Raw genomic sequence first — 12500 nt, forward strand, 5'->3', positions numbered from 1 at the left:
GAGAGAGGGGAAGAGAAGAGAAGGGGAGAGAAAAAGTAGGAAAGGAGAGAGAGAGAGTAGGGCAGATGGGAAGGAAGAGAAGTGACCGAAAAGCAGAGGGAGGGATGGGTGGAGAGAGAGGAAAAGGAGAGATGAATGAGAGAGAGAGAGAGAGAGAGAGAGAAGGGGTTGTAGAGAAAGAAAGAAAGAAAGATAGGGTGACGAGAAGAGAGAGAGCGGAGAGAGAGAGAGAGGGTCAAAAACTGTAAAGCAAATGGTTACAGAAGAAGAGAGAAACTGAAAAAAGAGGAGGGAGGGAGGGAGAAAAGAGAAAGAGGAGGGTTGAGAGAAGGTGACGGGAAAGAGGAAGGGAGCGGAAAGAGAGAGAGAGGGGGAAGAGAAATGGGGACAGAAGCGGAGAGTGAAAGGAGGACGAGAAGAGTAAAAAAAAGAGAGAAAATAGATGGAGAAAAGAACAAAACAGAACAGTAAGAGACGAGGAAGGGAGGGAGAGAGAGAAACCTAGGGAGAGACAGAAAGATGGATTGATAAATAAAGAACGGAGAGAGGGGGGAGGAGAGAAAAGAGGAGATGGCAGACAGGAATAATATAAAAGCACAAACAAAGACATGTATCCGTGCCTGTCACTTTTTTTTTTTTTTTTTTTTTGACGCTTTTAACAACAAAGTTTCATCTTCACACAAAGGAAACATCACTCTCTCTCTCTCTCTCTCTCTCTCTCCACAGATCTCTCCGTCATTTCAATAAAATATAAATGGAGCAGTGTGAGCGTTACGACGGGACCAGATGTAAAATTATGTAACGCGACAGGAGACTCTGGAAATATACAGGTTAAAGACGCGAGAGTTTTGATCCGGAGCAAATCGGGACGTAAACATAAAGAGTTTTCTAATGTGCAGTGACATGTTGGAGTCTGAAGAGAGTCTCCTGTCGGGAAATAAAAAGAAAAGAAATGGGAGTGTGTTTGTGTTAAATGGTAATAACGAAACGTATTTATTGTTTTTGTTCAGGCGTCTCGTATTGAAAGTGTTTTGTTAATACGACCAAAATAGAATTGAATCTGAAATTGTAAAGAATTAACAAGGAAAAGAAAACAGAAGCTTAACTATCTGTCTGTCTCTCTTTTTGTCTCTCTCTCTCTCTCTGTTTGTCTCTTTCTCTGTCCATCTGTCTCTCTCTCTGTCTAATTCTCTCTCTCTGTCTGCCTCTCTCACTCTCTGTTGGTCTCTCTCTCACTATCTCTCTCTCTGTTTGTCTCTCTGTCTCTCTGTCCGTCTGTCTAATTCTCTCTCTCTGTCTGTCTGATTCTGTCTCTCTGTCTGCCTCTCTCGCTCTGTCTCTCTCTCTCTGTCTGTCTGTCTGTCTGTCTAATTTTCTCTCTCTCTGTCTCTCTCACTCTGTTGGTCTCTCTCACTATCCCTCGGTCTCTCTGTCTGTCTCTCTCTCTCTCTCTGTTTGCCTCTTTCTCTCTGTCTGTCTCTCTGTCTGCCTCTCTCACTCTGTCTCTCTGTCTGTCTGTCTGTCTTTCTCTCTCTCTCTCTCTTTGTTGGTCTCTCTCACTATCTCTCAGTCTCTCTGTCTGTCTGTCTGTCTCTCTCTCTCTCTCTCTCTTTGTCTCTCTGTCCGTCTGTCTAATTCTCTCTCTCTGTCTGTCTGATTCTGTCTCTCTGTCTGCCTCTCTCACTCTGTCTCTCTCTGTCTGTCTGTCTGTCTCTCTCTCTCTTTGTTGGTCTCTCTCACTATCTCTCTCTCTCTCTGTCTGTCTGTCTCTCTCTCTCTCTGTTTGCCTCTTTCTCTCTCTGTCTGTCTGTTTCTCTCTCTGTCTGTCTCACTCTGTCTCTCTCTCTTTCTCTGTCTGTATATCTGTCTGTCTGTCTCTCTCTCTTTATGTCTTTTTGCCTCTGTTCGTCTCTCTCTCGGTCTGACTGTCTGTCTCTCTCTTTCTCTCTCTGTCTATCTGTGTGCCTCTCTCTCTGTCTGTCTGTCTCTCTCTCTCTCTCTATCTGTTTGTCTCTTTCTCTATCTGCTTATCTGTCTGCCTCTCTCTCTCTGTGTGTTTGTCTGTCTGTCTCTTTCTCTCTCTCAATCAGTCTGCCTCTCCCTCTCTCTCTCTGTCTGTCTCTCTCTCTCTGTCTTTCTGTCTGTCTCTCTGTCTGTCTCTCTCTGTTTCTGTCTTTCTCTCTCTCTCTCTGTCTTTCTGTCTCTCTGTCTCTGTCTGTCTCTCTCTGTTTCTGTCTCTCTCTCTGTCTGTCTCTCTGTCTGTCTCTCTCTGTTTCTGTCTTTCTCTCTGTCTTTCTCTCTGTCTCTCTGTCTATCTTTCACATCGCCCACTCCTCTGATGTAGTAACACTTTGCAGTATGGCAATCACACTTTCTTTGGTTTTAATTATTTTTCTTTTCATAAGACAACAGTAGCGTCGAGTCCAGTGTTTGTGTGATTAAAACTCAAACAGACACTCGTGAGATCTGCGGCGCGCAAACCCGTTCTCTTTGATTTGATGCAAACACAGAAAAGCAGAGTTTTGCTCCTCTGTGGAATACCGATTCACTCAAACACATTTCGTTTCATTTTGTTGTTTCCCTCGGAGCGTCTTTGTTACATCTACATTTAAACTTGGGTAGAAAAAGCGTCATTTCAATATAAAGACATGTTTACACCGATTTAAACCAGCGTGGCTCTAAACACATCAACTCTGTAGCACCCAGGGACAATAAACACACAAAGAAGAACTTTTTCTGACAGTTTAAACCTTAACTTAACAAATAAAGAAGTTGTCATTTCGTTGTATTTGTTTGAGCGTAACTATTGTGTACTTTCGACAGGTTTTAGGCATATTTGCTTCTCTGATTGGTTTATTTGAAGCTCATTGGTTTAAAAGTGCACTATGTAACATTTCTGAAAAGAGGAATCCGTCATTTGCTTGTCTCCGTGGAGATGTTATTGCTTTCCTGGTTCTACAGTTTGGCATTAAACTTCTCTCTTGCATTTATTCTAGGGTGACCAAATGTCCGTTTTTCCCCGGACATGTCTGTATTTTGCGTCCTGTCCGGGGCGTCCGGGTTTTTTTTTTTTATATAAAGTGATGCAGATGTCCGGGTTTTCAGTACCGTTCATTGGGGACATTAAACTGAGCGTCTCTCGTAGCGTCTGTGACTCAGAAGAAGCGAGACACAAACAGTCGGTCAGTCTGAAACATACCGAAGCACAAATGCGCATTTAACAATGACTTGTACAAGAAATTCTCCGTTTTCCATCCCGGTCGGGACAAGTGGGAGGTCATGTGCACAGGTTGCGAGGTGAGAGGACAGTGTTCCTCGTTTATCGCGGGGGTTACGTTCTAAAAATAACCCGTGATAGGTGAAATCCACAAAGTATCAACTAATATTTTACAATTATTACATCTGTTTTAAGTCTGTAAAACCCCTCAGCACAAACTTTATACACTTTTCTCAGACAGGATCGACAGATACAACCCTTTTTACTTCCTTCTTAAAACTTATTGCTGCTGTCGTCCTTGTGTTATTTTCCTCCTTTTTTATGTAACGAACTGAAGATTCATTTATTCCATAATGGAGCCTACAGAGCAGAGTCCCGCACGGGTCCATTTTTGGAGACCCCCAGTACAACACCACAACCACACAGTACAGGACCGCACCTGCCCGTTAACCAGAGATTATATCAAACTTTTGTGCTGCCTACGCCACGGACTGAACCAAGACTAAACCAGGACTAACCCAGGACTGATTCCAGGACTGAAGAGGAGGACTAAACCATGACTGAACTAGGACTAAAACAGGACTAAACCAGGACTAAACCAGGACTGAAACAGGACTCAGTGTCAGGACGGGCTTGGAGGTGACGCAGGAGAAAGGACCGGCTCAGCTCTGTACCTCTCGGAGGTAAACGCAGCAATTGCCCGATCGCGCTTTGCGGACAAACTGCTTTTTCGTTTTCTCTCTTAAGTCCAAGAATAGTCCTGACCCACCCGTGTGTAATTACTACCCACCTGTAATACACAATACGCATTCAAAAGGTGTCCGGGTTTTCACAAACGGAAATATGGTCACCCTAATTTATTCAATTCCATATGTTTTCTGTATTGGTTAAATACCTCGAAAAACACGCGTTGTTACTGTGCGTGAGCTTGCCTCGACATAGATCAGATTTGTAACTTAGGCTAGTGGCGTCGCGTACATGTCTACAGTAGGAGTTACACAGTACACCTTTAAAAAACACAGGGGAGCACTTCTTGATTGCCACCTGATGATGTCACAAGGTGATGGTTGCTAAGTAAAGACCTCGATCCGTTCACTGTGCGGATGTAAACAGACACACATGAGAAAATTACATCCTGTGTTCCCACATTTCCTTTAAAATCTATTTGGTCAGATTGTTTCCCCATTTCTCCCAATTTAGTCGTCACCCCCAACCTATTATACACTTTAAATGTGATATAAAAATAAAAATGACTTGACTTAGAGTTCAGTTCTGAGAAAAATCTTAGAAATAAGAACAATCTTAGAAATGAGGGAACATAAAGCTGTGGGAACATAGGGTTGACCCAATGAGAAACTACTCTCAGCTTTTTACTTTCAAACAATTCTTCAAACTGGATTAACAGTGCTGTTGTGGACTGGGTGTCATTATTTGAAGAAGACAAATTCTATAGAAAATGGGGATGAGATGCTGCACTTTAAATGTACAACTTTACGAGAGGTGAGTAATAAAGTCTTCTCATTAGTTTTGCTTTATCCTGAGTTAGTATCTTGAGTCTCAGTGTCCGTCACTCCTCTGCCCCTCCCCAATACTCTGTTTTCTTGGTTGTTGCCGTAGTGTTGCTGATGTTTAGTGGTTATGATCTGACACAGCAGCTCAGAGTCACACTGACACCACACACATGAGGAGCGCAGAGGCTTAAAAAAAATCACACACGAAGACACAAAGTCGGGTCTCGCCTCCCCAAACTCAGGGAGAAGCAAATTGCAACCAAAATCAGGCAAATTCTGCTGCAGTTTGTGGCCTTAAGGGAGTGTGACGTCAACCATGGTATTTGACTCCAGTCAAATGAAGCTCATGATGCCTGCATTTATAGAGCCAGCATTTTTCAATGTAAAGTCAATGATACCCGGGATCGATATAGTACATCATCATCTGCTGTCCATGTCCAACAGGAAGGAAAATTATAAACTTCACTTCAAAGCTAAAATTGGTGGAACCAAAACTAGTCTTCATTAAGGGAGGGACAATATACAATGTCCATAAAACAAGACAAGACCTGAGATTGGATCAATGAGAACGAGACAAAATGAAGATTTTTGCTGTCATTGTAACACTGCTTTGGGACTATAGCTTCTCAAAAAATGTCCCTCACCAGTACTTAACGCCTATTCTTATTTTTTAATCCAATCCAAACATAAAAACATGGGAGATCATTTTCAGCCTGTGTGCACAAGTTTTGTCTTGTGAGATCTTGTCCCATCAAGTCTTAAAGGTGCACGGTGCAACCTCCATAGAATGTTATTACTTGTCTGGAATGTTCCACAGTATGGCATTAAGCTTATTTACCTCCATGGAAACAAACGTTACATCAGCAAGCCCAGTTACAGTTCAAGTCTGAGGTGGTTTATCAAGTTTTTCAACGTATTTTAGAGAAATAAAATCACCTGTAATTGAATAAATGCAAAATGGATATGTTTAATGCCATACTGTGGAATGTTCCAAAGAAAAACTATGTTGTTTCTATGAAGGCAAGCAGGTAGTGGACCCCACCATGTACCTTTAAATGTAATCACACTCATTACATTTTGGTGAAATGCATTTTCTAATCTGTCATAAACCCTTTAAGCTCCTCAGCCCCCAACCCTCCCCCCTCTCCCCAGAGCCTGTCTCCCTGTGCACCTGTCTGTGCACCTGTCTGTGCACCTGTCTGTGCACCTGTCTGTGTGAGTGTGAACCTGACAGGGTTAGTACAGGTGCAGAGCAGACTGAGAGCTGGAGGTACACCGTGTTCTGCTCTTCTACAATAATGACGACGTTCAGACAAAGAGCACGAGCTTCAAGTCCTGTTCTTTCTCTCTCTGTGACTTTTGTGCCGAGCTTCTGTGAGTGTTTGGTTCAGTCGATGCTCAGTGGTTTAAAGGTGCACTGTAACTTCTCCACCATCTGCTCAACTCCATGGAGATGTTATTGTTAGTGTTGTAGTCAAGACGGCACTAATTGAGACCAAGAGCTGTCTGAGACCACAGGGTCCCGAGACCAGGACCAGACCAAGACCTCTGAGGGTCAAGAGACAAGAGCAAGACTTTTAACAGCCCGTCGAGACCAAATCGAGACCATTGACCATCTTTGTAATTTTTTACATTTATTTGTATTTTATAGTTATTTTGGCACATATATATCAATGTTTGTTTGTTTTTTTTTAATAAATCTATCTCCATTTGTTTTACTCCTCTAGTGTCAGACCCCAAGACCGAGACAAGGCAGAGTCCAAACACCTTCAAGACCGAGTCCAAACATGGTCAAGTCTGTGACAAGACCAAGACCGCAAAAAAAAAAAAAAAAAAAAACGGCCTCCAGGCCGGTCTCAAGACCAAGACTGGTCTTGAGTACTACAACACTAGTTATTGTTCCACAGTATGGCATTAAACCTCAATTAGAAGTGTTTTTATTGTTAAAGAAATACCTAATTAGTGAATTTTTACTGTGAGTGAGCTTGCCTCTCTATAAATCTGACTTGTATGCAAGTAACATCGTTAAGCATCTTGTCTCCAAGAGAAGTTTAATGCCATAATGTTGAACATGGAGTGAAACAGGTGCCACAACTTAAAAAAAAAAACAATTACCACCTTGATGTCATGAAGGGTTAACTGTTCCACTGCTTAAACTCAAATCTATCACACTAAAATAAATGTCAAAAAAAAGTCACTACTTTTTGAAAAGTTCCATAACATTTATAGTTCTTGACAGCTTGAGTGATACTGACATGTCAAATTTTGGGGTCTGGCCCATGGACTATATTGTTTTTAATAAAGAAACATCATTATCATGTGTTCATGTTTTTGGTGGAGGGACCAGCAGTGATGTATTTGCCTGTATTTTTCTCTGTGATGTATTTGCCTAGAATATTCCACAGTATAGCATTAAACCTATCTATTTCAATGGCTACAAGCAGGTACACCACTCGGCCAAGCTACAGGTCAGATCTATGGAGAGGCAAACTCGCTTACAGTAAGAATGCATGTTTTTCAAAGTATTTATGGGCAATAACAGCACATGCAAGATCGACATGTTAATGTAATTCAATGCAAAGTAAGAACATCTTCACAGAAACAAACAGAAGCACCTTTAAAACACCTGTAAACTCAATGAGAAAATCTTGAATCTCCATTCAAATGAGTTTTCCTGAAGTATTCCCTCAGTAAATCTCTGGTAAACGACAGGTGGGATGAGAGATGGTGAATTAAACATCTGATAATGAGACAGCGAGATGATAACCCCGCAATGCATCATGGGACTTCTAATCACACGCTGCGTCAAATCAGCCAGAAAAGCACTGCATGGCTCGTCCCACTAAATATTTGAACTACTATCTGCGTACTCCGGATACTTGTAAATGCGATGTACTTTTTGCCCCTTGAAGCGATTTCGACCCGTGTTGAGAATAAGACGAGGGTTTGACAGTGCTGAGGAGGCACATCCAGCACCGCAGTCTCCATCTATTATTAAACACCGGCGCTTTTTAGGACGCACTTTTGGATTTAGCAGAGTAAGTTACAATACTTAGTAGCTGATCTCAAGGTGAAAATGGGAGGATAAGTTCAACTACCCAAGGAGCAGGTCTTGAAGAATAGCCCCCGCTCTCTGGAATACAATGTTGGAGAGCTCGCGATTTAGCTGCAGGCGATTGAAACAAGTTCATGTTGAAAATAATGTTAGGAAATAGGCGTGTGGAGATGTGTCCTCAGGCGATTTGAGCTGGAGTGTTACGGAGCACCAAACATGACATAATGATTTTTTTTTTTTTTAACATTCCAACTAGGTGTTTAGGCCTTTAGCCGTTAAATCGCTGGAGTCTTGGTTCGGTTTTGCAGGTGAGTCTGGGCTATAGAACCCACAGCAAATGTTATTGAGCAAGGTATGTTCTAAAGTCCTACTGTGAGGGCGTCCTTAGTTAATCAAAATGTATAAAACTAAAGTAGGGATGTAACAATAACCGAAATATCATGATATCATATCGTCAAAAGTCTCACAATAATGTCGTGGACTGTTACAATATATTGAATTACAAGTTCCTTTGCTTAAATGCAGGTTTTATAGTAGCACCAGCATATGAACATTGGAAACTACATATTCCATGATTCATTTCAATGCAGACAACATGAAGAAATATGTTTTTTACTTGAATTCTTGGGATTATGATCGAAATAATTCACACTAAAATCTTGTCAAGGCATTTTAATCTACAATTATATCAGCCTCTTCAGAATACCGCAATAAATATCGTACCGTGAGATGGATATTTTGATAATATCGTGATTTGGATATTGTTACATCCCTAGACTAAAGGAGTGTGATGTCACCCATAGCGTTTGGCTCCAGTCAAATGAAGCTCATTGAGGCTTGCAGTTACATAGCAGATTTTAGAGCTGTGCTCCATATTTGGAATTCCGACTGCAAGTATCATACTAATCAAAGAGCCAATCAGGAGCAAGGCTATTGAAAATTCCTGACCACACTACTGGTTTAGCAGGGACATAGAACTATAATAAAATCTGGAAGATGAATCCTAGATGACGTCGCCTTATTTTCAGTGGCCTGTGCTCAATGTCGCATGGGCCCCAAAAAAATGTTTTCTTCTGCATTTACTTCCTCAATACGGGCGAGCTCCTCCTACCTGTGTGGCATCAGTAACGTGCATGGCGTTGAGCGTTTGGACCAATCAGTGCGAGAGCTGCTAGATTGGAGCTAGGGCAGGCTCAGAGCGGGGTTACACTGAGTCTAATAAAGCTAACACCCAACCTCGCGGATCTTAACAACAGGGACATTGGACGCATTGCACTCTCCATAGAACAGGACTCCACTCACCCACTACAGGAACACCTCATCCCACTGCCCTCAGGACGGAGGTACAGGGTGCTCAGGTGCACGAGGGCCCGCTTTGGCAGAATCCTGATCCCCTCGGCCATTCACATTTCTGAACACCAGGTCCCGCTGAGTGCACTGTAATGTCTACTGTAATGTGTGTGTGTGTTGTGTTGTGCGGTGTTGTTGCTGTATGTGCCAAACGAGTTTAGTCTAAAGTCTAAAGTCTAACCTTTAGCAGCTTTGAGAATTTAAAATATTTTAAAAAGTTTATGTTGTGAAAATAGAAAAGAATCCCTACAAAATCCAACCTTTGTGAAAGTTGTGGATGCCCTGTCAGCCAAACATGAGCAGTTTGAATTCCCCAAAAAATGCCTTGTGCTTCTAAGGCAGAATTCTTTCTGGGCCCAAGCTCCTGGGAGTCACAGTACCTGGAGCAGCCACTAGTTGGTCTCGAGCTGGACAGAGGGGGAATAACTTATGCAAATTTTATTATTGATCCATGAGGAGGGAGCAGATGCATAGCAACTCTGTCAATCAAACCTGCTGCTAAGTGTACTGTGGGTTAGTACGGACATTTAAAGACCAAAAAAGAGAAACAGATATAGACAGATAATAGATAATCAATAGTTCATCAAAATAAAGTGAATTAGAGTCGATGGAGCCGGAAGTGCATCCAGGTTTACTTTGGAACATGGGGGTTTGCTATGTTATATATACAGTGTGTGGTATTAGTTGACTTTTTTTTAAATTTTAGATTAGATTTTCATGAGACAACAGCAGAAATGAGAAGTTAGTGAGAGTTATTTGGTATTCTTTGCTATTTAAATGTAAAAAAAAGTCATGTTAAACTTATAATTCCCAAGTTGAATGTGTCTTCGTGTTTCTTACGTAAACTGTGTTGAATTTTTAGATGGAATTCTCCCTAGTGTCATCGATATTGAACTCTCTAAAATAAAACTCTTCACTTTCTGTCATTTTCAACATACTGTATGTTTCAACTTTTCTTCACAAACTGCTTCTTGTTTGGTATAAAATAATAATAGTGTCATTTATATTTACAACCAGGCCCGTCGACAGAAACTTGAAGGCCTGGGGCAAGAACCTTCACATGGGCCCCTCTCTAATAGAAAATAATAAGGAAGACCGTCCAACTCCGGGCCCCTAAAACCCTGAGTACCGGGACAGCAGACCCTTTTATCCCTACCTCTTTATGCCTTGTTTTATCCCAGCAGATTAAGTAAAAAACAGAGAATTGTCAAAACTGTCATACACACTGTTACACCTCCTCATTACTTGTTAGTAGTTTAAGTACTCTTTGCATTTTAAAACACCCAAATGAAACAACTGCTCCGCTACTAAATATTCATTTCAGGTCCTCGGGTTTCATGAGACAGTGTTTTGGTTCCTGCATAAACCACTTCAGTCTGGGGTAATCAGACACAACTAAAGGTGCACTATGTAAATTTTCTGGTGGAGGATTTGGCAACTGCTCGTCTCCATGGAGATGTTATTGCGTTGCCAAAAAATGCCAAAAAAACAGCAGGGCATTAGAGGTGGGTTTTGTCAGGTAGAAAACTTGCAAACAAACAGCACTTCAAAATCACACTGCTAGAGATCGAATATTTATTTAAAGGGCCCATCTCGAGCAAAATCAACTTTTCAGAGCTTTCTACCTTCTAAGGCTACGTTCAGACTGCAGCCTGAAGTGACCCAAATCCGATTTTTTGGTCCCTATGTGACCTGTATCTGATCTTTTAATGACAGTCTGAACGACACAGATCCGATTTTTTCAAATGTGACCCAGGCCACTTGGATATGTGCTCCTAAAACCGATACATATCTGATCTTTTGACATGTGACTTCAGTCTGAACGGCCAAAGCGCATTCATCCGACCTACACGTTTCTGTGCTGAAGTTGGCGAAAATTGTTAATGAACTCCGTGTCACTGAAGTGAAGCACATCACCACTCATCACTCTTGGCTACGTCTCCACATCCACACGTTCCTTTCAACGGACGTCGCTGCCGCTGTCCCACAAAACACCACGACCAAAAACCTTGTCCTTCTCTTTCTCAATCTCCTCCTTAAAACAAGTAAGTTGTTCATGTTCTGGCTACGGTACGAGAGGAACTTTAAAATCTCCAGGTGCTCAATGCTGCGTCCATGTTTGAACAACTTCCGTAAACACAGAGCACGCTCGCTGCGGTTGATGTCGTCATTTCCTCCAGTGTGCATGCGGGACACTTTTGGGCCATTTAATGTTCACACTGGAGTTCACATACAAGTTACATTTAATTGGAAATGTGAATGACCTCGCAAAAACATCGGATTTCATCAAAAAATCCGAATTGAGTGTTCAGCCCTGCAGTCTGAACGTAGCCTTAGAGTGATGTGTGGGCCTTGTATATGTCGCCGAAGTGGTTTTTAGATTGATTCAACGTTTTTTTTTAACAAATTGCAGCATATTTCTGCCACCCTTCCACATGACAACGAGCTAAAGCTGCTACAACGATGACGTGGCCAGATACACCTATGACGCGTTTGACGTAGCAGAAAGCGATTCGCACCCACCAACCTCCCCCGCTCCACCGCCTCCACCTTGCATCGACTGACAATTCCCAAATGAACACCTAAACAAAAGCGACAGCATAAGCTCATTGTTCTACACTGCAGTGGACTAGAGATGCGCGGATGGGCTATTTTTTCATCCGCAACCGCGACACAAAACTCATCATTCGCCTGCTATCCATTTGCACCCAAAGTTTTGACCAATTTTCAAAACCGCACTCGCCCGCCATCCACCGATTGAGTTTAGATTTTAGAACAATCATATAGCAAACAAACTAAGGAGCCTTGATAAAAATGCAAACTCTATAGCTCATTCATTCCAAAATTCACCCAACGTGCATGTTCACATTCTTAATTGTCCGTAACAAAACGCCGCTTGTTGCTCAGGGTTTAACTCCCTCTTCGGAATCTCACTGTGAGTGCAGCGTGGGCTCAATAAACGCGCCAGTTCATTGCTCATGAATTTATTTATTTATTTGCCGTGATGCACTAAATAACAAGGCAATTGCTTCCTGACTCGCTCCAGTCGCCTTCCTACCATTCATTTCACATACAGTGAAACATAGACACCCGTACGCTCTGCGGGCCTATTCAAAATGCGTGTGCCTGGGGAGCACGCACGCAGTCACTCACTCATGCTCACGCCACACGCCACTCGAAACATTGCACATAGGAGTAAAGATGCATATCTCATAACACTTTAACAATATAGGCTATAATATATTATATTTTTTTAATTTGAGTAGTTAAACGCCACCTGCCCGAAAGTTTATCTACTAGTGTTTATTAATACTTTACCAATCAGTAATGTTCAGCTGATGTGGACGCGGTGCTTGAGCTTCATGCA

At 42.0% G+C, this 12500-nt stretch overlaps 1 protein-coding gene across 1 annotated transcript in view; it reads right to left on the reverse strand.

The window, feature by feature from the left end:
* The window catches only part of grin2da (glutamate receptor, ionotropic, N-methyl D-aspartate 2D, a), a 414138-nt gene that overhangs the window by 94440 nt on the left and 307198 nt on the right, over positions 1-12500 (reverse strand). The window lies entirely within an intron of this gene.

Source organism: Boleophthalmus pectinirostris, unplaced genomic scaffold (genome assembly GCF_026225935.1).
Source record: "Boleophthalmus pectinirostris isolate CB_2022bp ecotype Guang Dong unplaced genomic scaffold, ASM2622593v1 HiC_scaffold_21, whole genome shotgun sequence".
NCBI classification, from domain to species: domain Eukaryota; kingdom Metazoa; phylum Chordata; class Actinopteri; order Gobiiformes; family Gobiidae; genus Boleophthalmus; species Boleophthalmus pectinirostris.